The 16,467-nt window shown below is 44.0% G+C and overlaps 1 pseudogene; it reads left to right on the top strand.

Moving 5' to 3' along the window:
• Positions 1-13,937: 13,937 nt before the first annotated feature.
• Positions 13,938-14,751, top strand: LOC120846623 (annotated as a pseudogene).
• The last annotated feature ends 1,716 nt before the right edge of the window (positions 14,752-16,467 follow it).

The following is a 16,467-nucleotide window of genomic DNA, read 5'->3' as shown; positions in this document are numbered from 1 at the left end:
GCCCTCCGGTACGCCATGCGCTTATTCGAGTCTTCTGCGGTAGCGCATGCGTAGATTGTACCGGAGGGTCCATCGTACCGTATCGGATGTGCAGAAAACTGTTCCCTAAAACTCTTTATTAGGGAGTTTTAGGGAACCGTATTTGCGCACCCGATACGGTACGATGGGCCCTCCGGTACGTGCTGCGCATATTCGAGTCTTCTGCCGTAGCGCATGCGCAGATTGTACCGGAGGGTCCATCGTACCGTATCGGATGTGCAGAAAACTGTTCCCTAAAACTCTTTATTAGGGAGTTTTAGGGAACCGTATTTGCGCACCCGATACGGTACGATGGGCCCTCCGGTACGCCATGCGCTTATTCGAGTCTTCTGCGGTAGCGCATGCGCAGATTGTACCGGAGGGTCCATCGTACCGTATCGGATGTGCAGAAAACTGTTCCCTAAAACTCTTTATTAGGGAGTTTTAGGGAACCGTATTTGCGCACCCGATACGGTACGATGGGCCCTCCGGTACGCCCTGCGCATATTCGAGTCTTCTGCGGTAGCGCATGCGCAGATTGTACCGGAGGGTTTATCGTACCGTATCGGATGTGCAAAAAAACCTGTTCCCTAAAACTCTTTATTAGGGAGTTTTAGGGAACGGTATTGGCACACCAGATACGGTACGACCGGCCCTCCGGTACGCCCTGCGCATATTCGAGTCTTCTGCGGTAGCGTATGCGCAGATTGTACCGGAGGGTCCATCGTACCTTATCGGATGTGCAAAAAAACTATTCCTTAAAACTCTTTATTAGGGAATTTTAGGGAACCGTATTTGCACACCCGATACGGTACGACCGGCCCTCCGGTACACCCTGCGCATATTCGAGTCTTCTGCGGTAGTGCATGCGCAGATTGTACCGGAGGGTTCATCGTACCGTATCGGATGTGCAAAAAACTGTTCCCTAAAACTCTTTATTAGGGAGTTTTAGGGAACCGTATTTGCGCACCCGATACGGTACGATGGGCCCTCCGGTACGTGCTGCGCTTATTCGAGTCTTCTGCGGTAGCGCATGCGCAGATTGTACCGGAGGGTCCATCGTACCGTATCGGATGTGCAGAAAACTGTTCCCTAAAACTCTTTATTAGGGAGTTTTAGGGAACCGTATTTGCGCACCCGATACGGTACGATGGGCCCTCCGGTACGTGCTGCGCATATTCGAGTCTTCTGCCGTAGCGCATGCGCAGATTGTACCGGAGGGTCCATCGTACCATATCGAATGTGCAAAAACAGTTCCGTAAAACTGTATAGCTTTAGAAAACCGTTTTTGCACGTCCGATGCCGTACGACGGGCCCTCTGGTACGAATTGCGCATGTACGAGTGTCTTTTGTGGCAGCGCATGCGCAGTTCGTATTGAAGGGCCCATCGTACCGTATTGGATGTGCAAAAACGGTTCTCTAAAACTTTCTAAAAGGTTTTCGGCGAACTCTGTGTCTTTTTATACGATGTATGAGCTGTGTGAACGCGACGTTAACAAAACCAAAATATATCTAAAAAATTAAAAAAAAAATTAGACGGTTGTGTCCAGACAACGTAAGATCGGTCTAGCTTTGACATATGGCGACACTGATTTATGTTGTAGACAAGAAATTTATGCAGTGCACAACGACTGTTAGCCTGGGAGTCTTCAGTGTGCATCACGCAGTAGTGATACAGGAACGCGCGACAGTACGATGTTCACTCAGGTCTAAACGGGTAATGTCTATTGTACTGTAATAAGTCAATTAATTTTAAATAAATCTTTATCCTAAGTTTGTTGCAGTCACATGTCACCTTTACGACACACAGTGACACTCGGTGCAAAAAAAAAAAAGTTATTATGTCGAAAATGAATGGAGATGGTCGTATTATAAACATTTAAAAACGATCCTTCTACTATATTGAGTTAAACTTGTTATATAAGGTCGAAATGTAGCGGCACTGTATTACGCCGTTCTTACATTGCGTCTTGTTTTCTTTTTTCCTTTTAAGTGATAGCGGTTGTCATAAGACTGATTAGACTGTGACTTCCGGGTAAAGAGCGATATAGAGGAACGGCCGACACGAGGCACCGACGCACGACGCGGCTTAATCCACTTTGTTTTCGTTAGTATGGCAGAGTGCCCCAGTTACCCGATTCCACCCGGACCGGTAATTAGCGCCGAAACCGCGATCGGAGGCGCCTCTCCCCGAGGATTAACTGAGGCGCGGTCTCGTTATCGATCCCGCAGGTGCAGCCATTACGGAACACACGAAGGAGGACGGGGAGCGGTTCGGCGATCCAAACTTTAAAATGGTGCAAACGGCTGCTTTTTTTTCGAAGAGAGCGTATACAATTAAGAGTTTCCAGTATTGGGTACCAGGCTATATTGTTGTTATCAAAGAAAGAAAGAAAGAAAGAAAAGGTGATACACAATCGTAGCAACTCCATCGTTGTTCACAACAGAAGCCAGGGTCACCCGTCGTTCTAGATTTGGCCTACATCTAACGAACTTAAAATATTAAGGCTCGGTTAAACGCCTTTGACCAAAAAAAGGAAGTATCTGCCTTGAAAAAAAAAACATCGGTTGCCTCCGCTCGTGATATCTTTTTGACATTATTCATTTCCAGATGTTTAAAAAAACAAACAATGTCGTTCCTAAAGAAAACAGAAAAAAAAACAGCCGTTTTTCTTGTACTTTTTTAGCTAGAGTGTTTAAAGAGGGGGGGGGGGGGGGTTAACTTGCGTTGAGACTCTCATTTGTTACCTAGTTTTACATAGAAACGGGCAAGGGAAAGATCCAAGATAAATGAAAGTATCGAGGGAAAAGTAGCAGAAGGCAAAAGACAAAAAAAAAAAAAAACTTTAAATTTAATTGAGGCGAATGCTTATCGTTACATTACACATCAATCAATAAAGCGTCTTTGAGGGTCCCGAGGGAATCGATGGCGCCTAATTATTTTCCTTCAGAGGACCTGCTCTCGGTATAAACGAGTTCGTTACTATTTTGCTCATACCTTAAGCCTAGGTTGTTGTTTTCAAAGCATGATATGCTTTATAACTCTACTCCGCAATCCCAACATTTGTCCGTCCGTCCCTGCGTACGTCCCTGCATTTCCCACTAAATTTAGCGGGGAAATTGATATTACGTAACCTATACACTAATTCAATTTTCCCACTAAATATGGAGGGAAAACTATGTATGTCACGTTACCCAGGGGGTGGATTAAGAACTTTGTTTTAGGAGGTGTGATACATCAGCAAATTTTGAAGGTCTATGAATTGCACATCCTTTCTCGTGCACTGGTGCGCGCTATAGCCGTGTAGAAATTGGGTCGTAACCAGAATGAATTAGATACAGCCACCTATTGCAGATAAAAAATAATAAAATATTAATAGGAGGAGTGCACCGAGCCTTCTGAGTCTGACGTACGGACAAGGAAGCAACAGCATTTCATGCAGTGACGCTTCGCACACGGGCTCCATCCCCTTTCGGTTTTGTTTCCTTTTTATTTCCTCCTTCCTTCCCTGGTGGCCTTCAAAGATAAAGCGCTGTGTTTGTGTCTTCCTTTCTGTTCGTTGTCTTATTGCGTTTTCTTAACCATTATAAATATTCCGTTTCTGTTATGGTGTCTGGGTCGTAAAGAGAGAGCAAACTCGGTATCCTTTGTTGACAGTGCCCTTCTGTGTGTGTGTTCTTTATTTATTTTTTTAATTTCAGCGAGTTTTCTGTTTTTATGTTAGACTTTGAAAATATTGCGTCGGGATAGACGCGGTAGTTTGTAGGTGTTACTTAGGGAGCCAGCCTGAACATACCAAGCTAACGGATGCTTTGAAAAAAAAAAAAAAATCGAGAGAAACGAAATATCGAGATTCACGTGGCAGTGGCGTCTGTAAGCTAGCTCATTTAGCAACTGCTGTTGATTGCTAAAACTCCCTGTCGCCTGGGTACACTCGCAGTCCACCGATCTCAGTCTCGCGACAGGTTTGCTTCTTGACGCGAGTGCAATTATACCTAAAAACATGTCTTACTGCTTAAAGGAGCGGTGCAACGATATTCAATTGGAATGCTTTTCACTTTGCACGAGCTTACTGGCACACCTGGGACTCAAGGATACTCACACACAACGCCACTTACCAAGAAACTTTTTTGTTGCAGTGTAATTTCAAGGACAAAAGCGATAATTTTCATTAAATCTCTCCTTCGCAAAATTTGATGACGTAACGAGGGATCGCAGCACACCCCGGTGACGATATTTGAATGCGGTTCATAGATTGGACCCGAGCATTGCGTGGGCACTCGACATGGGCTCGTGATAATTGCTAGCTCGAGAAGCATTCGGGTAGTGACCCGTGTCCAATCGCTGCAACGACGACAACAGCCGAGCCATAACAATGTCTGGAACTCAGCGCGTGTCCTGCGCTTTGCCAACCCCAGCGCGTGGCTCTGATCAAGATTGGCGGCATATAATCGGCTCCAGATCACGTGGCCGCTTGTTCTGGCTGCGAGTTGAGGGGGTGAACGCTGCTCGTTTTTCCTTAATTTTTTTCTGGGACTTCTATCGCGGGGGTGAAAAACGAACGCGTGTTTCATAGGTCATTAACGTTAGGGATCCGTTTTAGGCGGTATTTGAGCAAAGTACAAAAATTGTTACATCGCTCTTTTAACCAAACCGACCTTGTTCAAGAAACTTAAGAGGGCCGGAAATATATTGTCACGAATGACAATTGATGGGGCGATGATAACTGTAGAAACTAAGCGTTCGATCGGGCGACCTTGTGCCCAAAACAAAAAGGGAACAGAAGAAAACAGCAGAGCGTCGTAGGCGTTGCTGTCGGCGAAACTGCAGGATCGAGCGCTGGGGCGAGACTGATCCCGGCTTGGCACGCGGGGCCCCTTTTGTACGCGTGGGCTTCGGGAACATTCGGTGAAGAAGGTTCGATGCGTAGACGATTCTAACCTCGAATCAGCCAAGACGGTTCTCGAATTTACCGGAAGATCACATACAGCGTCAACAAAAATGTGTAGCCGCGGCCAGGAATCGAACCCTGGCCTTCTGCGTGGAAGACAGGCGCGATAATTGTTAGGCCACGGGCGCGCATCCTACTTGGTTAGCTGCGCTCGCGGCAATATTTTGTTTAAACACTCATGGGCACACTACCATTAAAATTAGCTGTTACAATTCAAATTGTATTAAAACTAAATAAAATAAACCTGTTATATTTTTAACTTTAAAGTAATTGTTACAGTTGGGTTTCACAACAAGAAATAAACGAAAGCAGTTTTTCTTTACGTTAAAGGACGGTTAAGAAAATATGAACGAGGTGCAGAGCTAAGCATGCATTCGAAGTTCGAACTATTTTGAACACAGAGTGTGTTTATGGGCTGGAGTTTATGAATAAGTGCGACGCAAGAAAGGGCGACAAAACGTTACACACACGCCAAGGCGACTAAAGGATGCATAAGCATTCAAAGCATATCGAAGACAAAATTAGTCACAATAATTCCTACATAATGATTACCACGAAGAAACAATCGAAACCAGAGAGATTTGCCGAGGTGCCCAGCGGGAACCGAACCCCCGACCATGTGATCCACTGTCCGACATCTTTGCTCGTCGCCGCAAGTAGGAGTCGACCGAGTGCGTCTACGGTCGTCTGCGGCAGCACGCGACTACCTGCGGCTAAGGATACTTAATCCAGCATACTTGGTTCAGCATAGTTCGTAGAGTTCACTTAGTGCGCAGGCGTCTATCGGATGCGAGTGGTGCCTATAGACCTTTGCAAAAATCGCCTTCTGCGCGCTGCCATCCTTGTCTGCCGGGCTGTGAAAGGCCTTCTGAGCATGCGCTCTTGCTCTGTTCTGCGGTATATCAGAGGCTGCGAAGGCGTCCACAGCTCATTGACTCAGCATTCATTTCCCCGGACGATAGCGATGGGAAGGTCTATACGTAATCCGCAGTCGACCTTCCGCACCGAGTCATACTCAGTCCAGCATACTTATACCTCGGAAAACCATCGGCGGCAAGACATTCTTAAAGTTCAACGTACCGAGTTCGTGACAATTGGCCTGCAAGTCATACTTCCACCTTCTTTTCATCGGAACTACAGACGCAGCCGACGCTACGAGCTAAAGGGACCAATCAAGCAGCCTGAAAAGAGCTAGTTACTGGGCTTTTTTTGCTTATGAGCGGTTCGGCGTTTGATGGAACACGTACAGGAACATTACGAACAAGATGATGGTGAGCTTTCCAAGCTGTTTTTTTTTTGTTCCATCAGCTCGTAGCGTTGACTGCGTCTAGACATAAGGAAAAAAGTCTATAAATATTCGGAAAACAAACGCGACCACTTGAACGGTGCCATCCTAATTTTCGCTTAATTTTCTACGTTGAAAGAAACAGCGACCAACATTTTTTTTTTTTTTTTTTTTAATTCGCGAGGCTAAGGAAGAGTGTCAGTCATACCTTGCATTCAGCATTCTGAATGCTTTCTGAAGCCACACCAATTCACCTGCTGGTCACTCATTGTGTTCTGCGGTGGCGAAAGACCCTTCTTCAAAATCGGAGCTATTCATAAGCGTCTCTTCACATCTTGAATACTCAAAATCGAAAAGCGACGTTCTGTCAAAAAAAAAAAAAAAAAAAAAAATTGCCAAACCCTCCAGCGGAGCAGGCAAGGGATTGAAGTGCAAAGATCGACTGAATGTGGAATTCCAATCAGCTGTTCCGACCAACCAGGTCGATGTCATTTTCGGTGTTACCCTCTAAACATAACAAACATATTTGCTCTTTTTTATCTTCTCACCCGAATTGGAAGATACCACAAAGCGCAAGACGCAGACGCAAACAGATGCCGTGTACCTTTCTGGTTAGCAGCGAAGGGCGGTCATTCCAATCAATAAAATGCAGAAATAAAAAATAACAAAACAAAAAAAAACAAAGTTTAGTGTTATGGGCAAATACTGTTATTTGTTTTTGTTTTTGTTTTTTTTTTGTGTAAGGACATAATATGGCTACCATGGAAAGACACGATGGGCGACTATAAATGTCGTAAAAAGTGTGCGTGTGTGCGTGTGTATGCGGGGGCCGGGGGGGGGGGGGGGGGGGGGGGGGAGGGGTTTTGCGGGTCGAGTCGAAAGCTGGCTGATAGTTGGTTCAGAAGCGGCAATTATAATTAGATTGGTGAGAGAGGGTGCCGCAAGCCTGCGGGCGTTTTGGGCGGCGAACACCGATGGCTGGCTTCCGCGGTTGCACATGTACGTAACGTGATACTTGCAACGAGTTTGTTCTACCTAGTTACTTTTTTCGGCAACGAGTAACGTATTTACTTACTTTTTCTTAGAAAAGGAATGAGCAACGTACTTAGTAGTTACTTTTAAGGCCAAATAACAAGCAACAGTGTTTCGTTATTTTGAAGACTAACGTGCACAACGCCGTCTAAACAGTCTCGTTTGGATTCTAACCTGAGTATGCGTCTATCGCAACAAAGGCAGATGGTCAACCCAAAAAACGACTAAACAGTAGGACAGTATAGCATCGTTTATCGCTGAACACGTCAGTCGAACTCCACAGCTGGGAACGTCCTTCACCCAGCGAACACAATAAGGATCGTCGGTTGAACCTTCTAGAATCATGTACATACCGAATGTAAATTTGGAGGTTGCCAACAAGGGAAGGCACAAGACACAATACCAACTTGAACTTTAGAAGCAGAGAGAACAGAGGAGAGAGTTTAATCCCATAATTACCAGCTCTTCCTAAAGCACAACACTGCCGTTCCTTCGAGAGCGTCAGCAGAACGACGCTTCACCGTCGCTGGAGATGTATTCTCAAGGAAGCGGGGAAACATAACTGATAAAAAACTTTAGAGACAGCTACTGGTTACGTGCCACGACTGCTGAAAAAAAAAACACAATGAACAATGAAAGAAAAAAGCAGTTTTGTATTTGGTTGTGAAAGGAAGAAAAAAAGTGACTCGTTACTGTTGAGCAAAACTAACGCGTTCCTTTTAAGAATCGGTAACGAATAACGCGTTACATTTTGAGCGAGTAACGGGGAACGGAACTCAATTAATTTTTGGGTGTAACCGTCTGCCCGCTGCTCCGTTCAGACGAAGAAAAAAGAAACACTTTGGAGATGCTTGCACTTTGTTCCATCTTTGCCGCAGTCGGCAAAAGCACCGACATGCTCCTTTCCCGTCCACCAGTTGGCTCGAAAAGCGTCCGTTCACCCTCAAGCTGACAGTGCAGTGGAAGCTACATACTCGTTGGACCAGCCATACATCCTTCCTTGGCCACATGTCTGCGGAGACAGTTGATTGGTCCGGCAAGCGTTTAGCTTTCCCCGCACTGTCAGGTTTGGGGTGAACGAGGTACGACGCGCTGCCCTCAAAATTTAATTTTCCTTTAACCTAAAAAAAAGAAAGAAATGTTATTGAGGGAGGGGGGCGGTCGCCCTTCCCTCTTGAATCCGCGCTTGGCGTGATCTGACGTCACATGACCGATACACCAATTTAGTTTCTCAGCGAAATTTGCTGATAAAATTGATGGCACACGACCTGATGGCACTCTAACTATTCACCAATTTAGTTACCCTGCTATATTTAGCGGAGAAATTGACAGAATGTGACGCGATGTCACCTAACCTGTACTTTTATATATGCATTGATGCTAGGTGACATATACTGTACAGAAGTGTATATAGTATTTTATACAAATTAAAATCGTCGCTTCTTAAATACTGCATTTCATGCAGTATAGAACCTTAGAGGTAAAGGTCGCTGCCAAATGGTTTTCTTTTTGGTGAATTTTTGTGAGGCAAATGCTCACAGTACTAGGATATTGGTACGTGTATTCCGAAAGCTATATACTACACCCACTCCTGACTCTCGTAGTTCGTCTTTTTCCACCTCCTGCCCTTTCTGACCTTCATCCTCTTCTGTTTCATCTCGGCCATCCTGTATGATGTGGTAATCCACTTCTGCTAATCCGTCAACATGTCCCCTCGATTGCAAGAAGGAGAAGATGGGATCGAGCGAGTAACCTGGCCTACGCAAGTGGTCGACTTAATGAAGCAGAGACCCACTACCATGCCTCAGACTATTGTCTGTTCTGTCGAGAAGTTTCCATGCCAGCTATACGGCTGTCCAATTACAGTGGTATCGGACAGTTCGGCTCTGCAGTGGTTGCAGTACAAGAGTGATCTTACATTGAAATTAGCCCGCCGGGCTATGCAACTTCAACAGTGCGAATTTGTGGTGGTACATCCAAAAAGTATCTCTTCACATAGATGCTGACTTTCTTTCAATGAATCCTGCTGATAATTCCAAAGTTTCTTCCGTACTTGACATCGCAACAGTGCAATCAAACGACGTTAGTCTATGAGACAAAAGCCGACGCCTTCAGGAGCCCCCAGGAACCACACAAGTACAAATCCAAGCAAACCGCCGACTTCGACGATTTTATGATGAACGTGGTGGGGTTGAACACCATTGGTCGTCACTAACAACAAACTGACTTCCTTTTGTTCCATCTACCTTATGGAAGGCTGTCATGCAGATGTGTTTAAGGCGCCAACATCCAGACATCTTGGAGGGAGAAAAGCATTGGCCAAGTTGTCACAAACATTCTTGTGAACAACCTGGCGAGGTGATGTCAAAATTTACGTGGCAGCGAGTCCTACTTTCCAGTATCGAAAAGTGGATACTACAGTAAAACGAACACCACCTTTGTATATCACAACACCGTATAGTCAATTTGAGATGGTTGGTATGGATCACTTGGACCAATTTCCAAGTTCACCTCAAGGAAATAGGTACATCATCGTAGCCGTCGACCACTTGAGCAAGTGGGTAGAGGCCGACGTTGCATTTGACGCAGCAGCGTCTTACCTTACATGCTTTGTGAGGTGACACCTTGTTCTCAGACACGGAGTACCCGACGCAATCGTCAGAAATTGAGGAATTCCGTTTATGCCCAGAAACTTTGAAACCACTCTTCGGGAGATCGGATGCATCCATTCTACAATATCAGCGTACTATTTCCAGACTAACGGAGTTGTGAAGCGCAAGAATCGCAAAATATTGGACGTCTTCGCAGCGCTTGTGAATGCCTCTCACACAAATTGGGATCAGTTACTTTACGAAACAGCCTTTGCCATTGACACTTCTCAACAGGAAACCACCAAGGAAACTCCATTTTAACTCGTTTATTGAAGAACGACTGTATACTCCCTGGGGAAAGTTACTTCGGTTGTCTGTGGCACTGACGAAGTGACGAGAACCGTACGAACTACGCAAGTAACGTCAGACGTGCATGGGTGCGAGCTCGACTCGCTATTTTGCACAACCATGATTTATACGATCAAGCGGATCCCACGATGGCGTGACAGCATCGGTTCACGGATTGTGACTTTATCCTGCAGTGGCAAATCACCATCCGTGAATCGGTACGTCGTTGGATGCGAATCAAAGGCCAATCAGAGAAGTTGCTACCATGTTTCCGAGGACCGTACAAGATCATACAATTTCTGGGTCCTGTCACCTACAAGCTCGAAGTCGTACCGGAACTTCACAATGACTAAATTATGCTTCAAACGAGTAAGCCCAAAGCTCTGTGAAGACACACTGTTTGATTTATTGATTATCATGTCTATACAGGTTGTGGTCACCTATACTGCGCATTCATATACCTCCAGTACTAGTCGAGCTGAATGTATATAACATATAGGTTGCGCTTATATGTTCTTAGCTGAATAATACAATTTTTCTTATGTGACTACGGAACTGCAGAAGACCTAACAAGCGGTGTTCGTTTCGGACTGTTTCACTTAGGGGGTAGTGAACCGAAATTTCGAGCTCACAAAACAGCGCTAAAGGGATAGGCAAGACGCTGCAGAACCTCAAAACACCACGCATACAGCTATACCTCTAACAGGTGAAAATAGATTTGGAAAATAAACGCACGATTCAACACGGCCGACGAGGCCCACGAGATATGTGACGTCAAGATTCTCATTCCCGGTCGTCATCGCTTCGTCCCATCAAGTTGATGAACCGATACGAGGAGGAGAGAAGCGGGGCCGCTTCCCCTCATTCTCAACTCTGCCAGAATGATCGTGACGTCAAAATCCTCGCTTGATTCGCGCCCTTCTTCTAAAAAAATACTGCCAAACGTTTGGAATATCGAGGTATGAGTGAGGCGTTGGAGTTCGTAGAATCCCGTTCAACGCTTCTGCGGCCTTATTTTTCAAAATACCAATTTCGGTTCACTATTTTTTTAAAGTACAAGTGTCGTTCCAGGTTGGCGTGGCCTTTCAATCTTATATAGAAAATAAAAGATCGGACAGGCAAAAATCTGTTCCTGTTTTTTTTTTGTTTTTTGTTTTTTGCTTTTAATATTAGTTGTGCGCGTCCAGGTCACGCTGCCGTTGCTTTGGCAGTTCCCAGATTCCTTTGGTGTGGAAAGACGTGGGCTGCGTGACTGTAGTCGAACAAACGTGTCTTTGTGGACCCTTTCTCACCGGCGGTCTTCTTTTGCCAAGCTGTTGACACACATCGTACACTCTTGTCCGTGACTTTTACCATGATTTTTACCGTGATTACTGTAATTACCATGATTACCTTTTACCGTGATTTTTTTTTACCGTACATTTTGTTACGCGCCGCTGTTCGACAGCTACATACGCGCCGCTCGCCGCCATGATAGATGAGGTTGCTGCGCGTGCGACAGATACGTTATTCCAGACGGATTACGCTAAGGCCTTCCGCGAGTTTCATCATGCTGCACACGTTAATGATTTTGTCTTTGTGAACACACGTCTTGGTCAACATTCAACGACCTTCGTAAAAAAATAAGAGACAAGTAACAGGAATTTTTCACCCGTCATCGCCTTAGTTGAAAAGTGAAGAATTATAAAAAAAAAGATTGCGCCATATAAAAAATAAACGAGCGCTTAACAGAAAAACTAGTAAGAGCAATAATGTCACTTAAAAAAAAACAAAGAAATCTTTTATATAGCAAGGTGCGTAGTTGGGCGAGCCGGAGCACAATAACAATAAATAAGACGTCACAAAAACACACACAAACACGTCGCTGACTATCGACGGTCCGTCACTTTCACGAAAGAAATACATTACTATAAACACCAAATAAAATGAGAAAACCAGACAGAACTATTACGTACAACATCGTAAAAGAAATGTGTCAGTCTGATCAATAAGTAAAATATCTCCGTCAGAAGGATTGACTGATTCCAAAATTAGCACAAACATCAGGTCCTCAAGAAGGTGCAGGCTGCACATGCTCGCAATCACGGGCCAGGACACCATACTTGTATTGCAAAACGTGCAGCGCCGTCTGCGGCACCAAAAGGAAGCGGACGACGGAGGCGACGGAAAAAACGTGGGCGAGGACACGCGAGCACCCGCGCTGCTATCTTTCTCTCACTCTCTTCATCGTCACAAAAAGGAACGCGCAGGACTTTGCGGGTGAATGTTTTGGGATTTTTGCGAAGGGTCTATTGTGCATACACAAACTTTTCGTTTACAAAGATGCGTCCTTGCGGAAACGTTTGGCTGGCACCGCAACCGTGAAAGAATCTGGCTCTTTTCACGAGTATCTCGGTCTGTGCATGTTCCATCTTGCGGCGGGACGTTGGAGAAGCGAGAGCTGTCGCGTAAATATCTAGATCCAATAAAAATAATAATAATAAAAAAACACTTTTGTGGTTCGTCGAGATCGGGAACATTAATTTACCCGAGAGTGGACGCAATCGTCGGGAGGGCTGTGCCGCTAAAACGAACGTCGCCTTCCGGCGTTCGGTATAGCGCGATCTCTTCTATACCCTCGCAGAGGCTCACGTCTCTGCTTCGATATTCGCGAAGACTGATGATGCTAGCTCCGCATACACGAAAAGGACAGAAAAGGGAAAGTGACGGGAAAGAAAAAGGAGAGGGAAAAAGAATGAAGGGGATCAGAGGAGAGAAGGTTGGGGGAGAAGGCCGAGAAGATGGAGGAGCCTTCGCTCCCTGGGAAACGCTGCCAATGGCGTCGGTCCTTCGTCCAGATGACCTTTCGCTTTCGCTGTTGGAATCCAATTAGGGGGGGACGGGGGGAACCCTAGATCCCAGCCCTTTAATGCGATTTTTGCAGTCTCCAGAGATCGACGCTGCGTGTGTCCTATTTTCGGTGGGGGAACGCTGCAATTAGCCTCCCTCGGTGTCTGGGCGCTCCCTCTTTGTCCACGTGTCTAGCTCCGTCCTACCCGCCGGGCCGCTTGCAGCCACCTCCTCCTCCCCTCCCCGGCGGTCTTTCCTGGGCGCATTGTCTTTTGTCTGTCCTGCCGGTTAATGATTATTTATTGAGCCCGATCCGCCAGCGTCCTTAAGTAAATGCGTTCTGTTGCCACCGCCGCTGCCGGCGCGTAATAGTTCGCGCGGGCCGCTCGCTAGAGTTGTCGAGTTGTTGGGCTAGTTGACGTCGGAGACAGAAATTGTGTGAGCGTGCTTGCGTGCGTGCGTGCATGCCAGTATGTCCGCGTGTTCCTTTTTTTTTTTTTGCGTGTGTGCGTATGTGCTCATGGAGGAGGCTCCGTACGACGAGGTTTGTTTGAATGTCTTTGCTTTGGTCTGAATTTCATCGTCCAATTGCCATGTGTGCTTGCGTGTGTGTGTGTGCTTGTGTGTGGTCGTGTATGTACTCGTGAAACGACGAGGAGGTCTAAATTTCAACCTTTTTTTGTCGCAAGAAGTTGATGAAAAGAGGTTCAGTTAAAGCTGTCCGAATCCATTTAGAACCTTAATTGATTCGGTCTTGAACAAGCTTCTTGAAAGGCAATATATTTATTTTCTTTGTATGTATAGAAGTTCTTACTTTATTTACATAACACAAAACATCCTGGCAAAGGTATTATAAAAAAATAAACTCGCCGTTGCACACAAATGTTGCAGACGAAAATCATATTTGGCCCATTGTTGTTTATATTACACGTAAACGACATTGGGCATGTGGCCAAAAACGGCGATATAGAGCTGATAATTTGCGCTGTTGATACAAGTATCTTTTTTCTCCCATAACAATCTTTGTACTTCTATTGCTACAGTGCATGAAGTGCTAAAACAAATCACCGTCTGGACGCTAAAAACAAACCAAAATTAAACTGTAAAAAGACCAAACCTATTTTGTGTATGCCCAAAAATAAAAAAAAAAGTAAATATCCTACCTCATATTACAATAGACAATGAAGAAAGTGCGTTCGTAGGCTGTATCAAAACTTTGAGTGTGTTGTTTTCTCATGATATGAGCTGGAACGCGCACATACACTATGTTCAAGCAAAAATATCTAAAAATGTAGGCATAATAACAAAAGTTAAAATTTCACTTTCTACTCGGATTAAATTAGCTATATATAATACGTTAATTTGTTCACACTAAAATAATGTAAATGGTATGAGGCACCACAACAAAAATAATCTTAATAAGTTACAACTATTAAAAAACAAGGCAGCACGTGCAATTTCGGGAACTCCATTTCTTCATCCTCATAAATCACTATTCAAACTTCGAAATGTGAACACCATCCAGTAACTGTACGCTTACAAGCCTTTGTCAACATACCACAGGACTCTTCAGCACAATAATGTTCGTTGCATTAAACTAGCCAACCTAAAAAGTCGCATCATCCTAAGCAACCTAAGAGAAAATGAGCCTTGGATGATTCGCCCAACACGTACAAATTACCTAAACCAGACGCTTCATTTCAGACTGTTCGCCATGTTAAATAGTTTTTTTATAAAAAAGGTCGACATTTAAAATCACTATCATATAGAGAATTAAAAGAGCTTACTTTTTCTGTGATTTTGCGTACTACTGATGTTTTTGTTAAGAATAGGATGTATTATTTCATGTACGATTGTATCATTGCTTTAATGTGTCGTGTTTGTTTTTTTCACTTGTCTTTGTAATTTTCGTTTATATGTTTGCATCAAATCTAGTATTGTATAAATAAGGCTTTTGCAATGGTTTGCTCTGGTCTCTCTTCACTCTGTAGTGGTAGTCCAAATTTAGTTGTAGTTAAATTGTCTTTAAGACTATCGCGAACTGCACGAAGCTGGGACCTTTTCCAAGCTGCTATTCAGCAACTTTTTGACCGGTCCCTGTTGTCATGTAAAATGTGATAACAAATAAACTTGATTTGATTCGATTTGATTTGATCTCAAGTTTTAGCTTTGTCCTCCACTTTTCCACAACTAATATGTTGCGAGTTACGAGCATAGAACAAAAAAATAACTTGGCAGATAAAAACGATAATATAAGCACTTCGTCCCTTTTACATTGAAAAAGAAGGGAGAATTTTAAATGTCGTAATTGCAATACTGATTTGCGCCTTTATAATAAAACCTTCCCCGCTAATTTGTCATGCAGCCTTTTTTTTTTAAGAAAAGAGGTGTAATTATTGTCTATCCAGAATACGGATTTCCTCGTTTTTGACGATAGTATTTGCAGCGTATAGTAGGACGTTGTTTCTAACTGCTCATATATTGATTGTGCAGTCACAAGTCTAGAAAATACTCGTACTTCAGCTATGATTAACCACAATTTGTTCAAGATTGCCTGAACCAAAACTTTCCCGTACTCTTTTTTTTTTTTTTGAAAAAGGGGGGGGGGGGGGAAGGAGCTACGTGATGTGTTGGATAATAAAGTGCAGTATAAAAAGATGCACAAGTACTCAAGCCCAAAGCGATGAAAAGCTGTGTTTGGAAAGTTACAATAACTTGCTAAAAAAGGTGATCGGACATGATGAGAAGAGTTTTAGGAATTTGGTAGAATATTATGTAAGCATTGCCAAAATCGTTTATGTGCATACGCCAAGTCAAAGAAGCCGTCTTGTACTTTAAATATTCTTAACTTTTTTTTTTTAGGACATTTTGTGTTTAAGTCATCTGGCGCTTTCATTCCTTTCGAAGCATTATTTTTTTACCGTAAGCAATTTTATCACGCCGCGAAATATTCAGAAGAATGTTTTTATTAAATTTAAGCACAGAGTATTTATCCCTGACCTTACGATTGACAATGCCGCCCTGTGAAGGGGGGCCAAGGGCCTCGTCAAGCTGCTCCATGAGCTGTTTTCCTGAGTCTTCCTTCTATTTTGATCTTGAAATGGGGAAAATAAAAATTATTTTGAATGTGATTTTAATGTTAACAATTCTGCTTGAGAGAAGTCATTTGGTGAGGATAGAATTTCGATTTTTATTGCGTGTAGAACGAAGGAAGTCTGTTTATTTTACATTTCTAGAGGCCTCTGTGTTTCGCAAAGGAAGTAAAAACGCTACCGTTGAGTTAATTTTTAGAAATCGTACTCTACAGTTTATGTCACTCACTAAAGGCCTATTTATATCTCCTCTCAATCCAAATCTTTCAGTAGGCGATATAAAAAACACGCATTTTTATTTCCAAAGGTTTGGCGGCAAA

This window comes from Ixodes scapularis, unplaced genomic scaffold, assembly GCF_016920785.2.
Source record: "Ixodes scapularis isolate PalLabHiFi unplaced genomic scaffold, ASM1692078v2 PGA_scaffold0__279_contigs__length_252992795, whole genome shotgun sequence".
In the NCBI taxonomy this organism is placed as follows: domain Eukaryota; kingdom Metazoa; phylum Arthropoda; class Arachnida; order Ixodida; family Ixodidae; genus Ixodes; species Ixodes scapularis.
The sequence above is the reverse complement of the archived record's forward strand: the minus strand, read 5'-3'. Positions and strand labels throughout refer to the sequence as shown.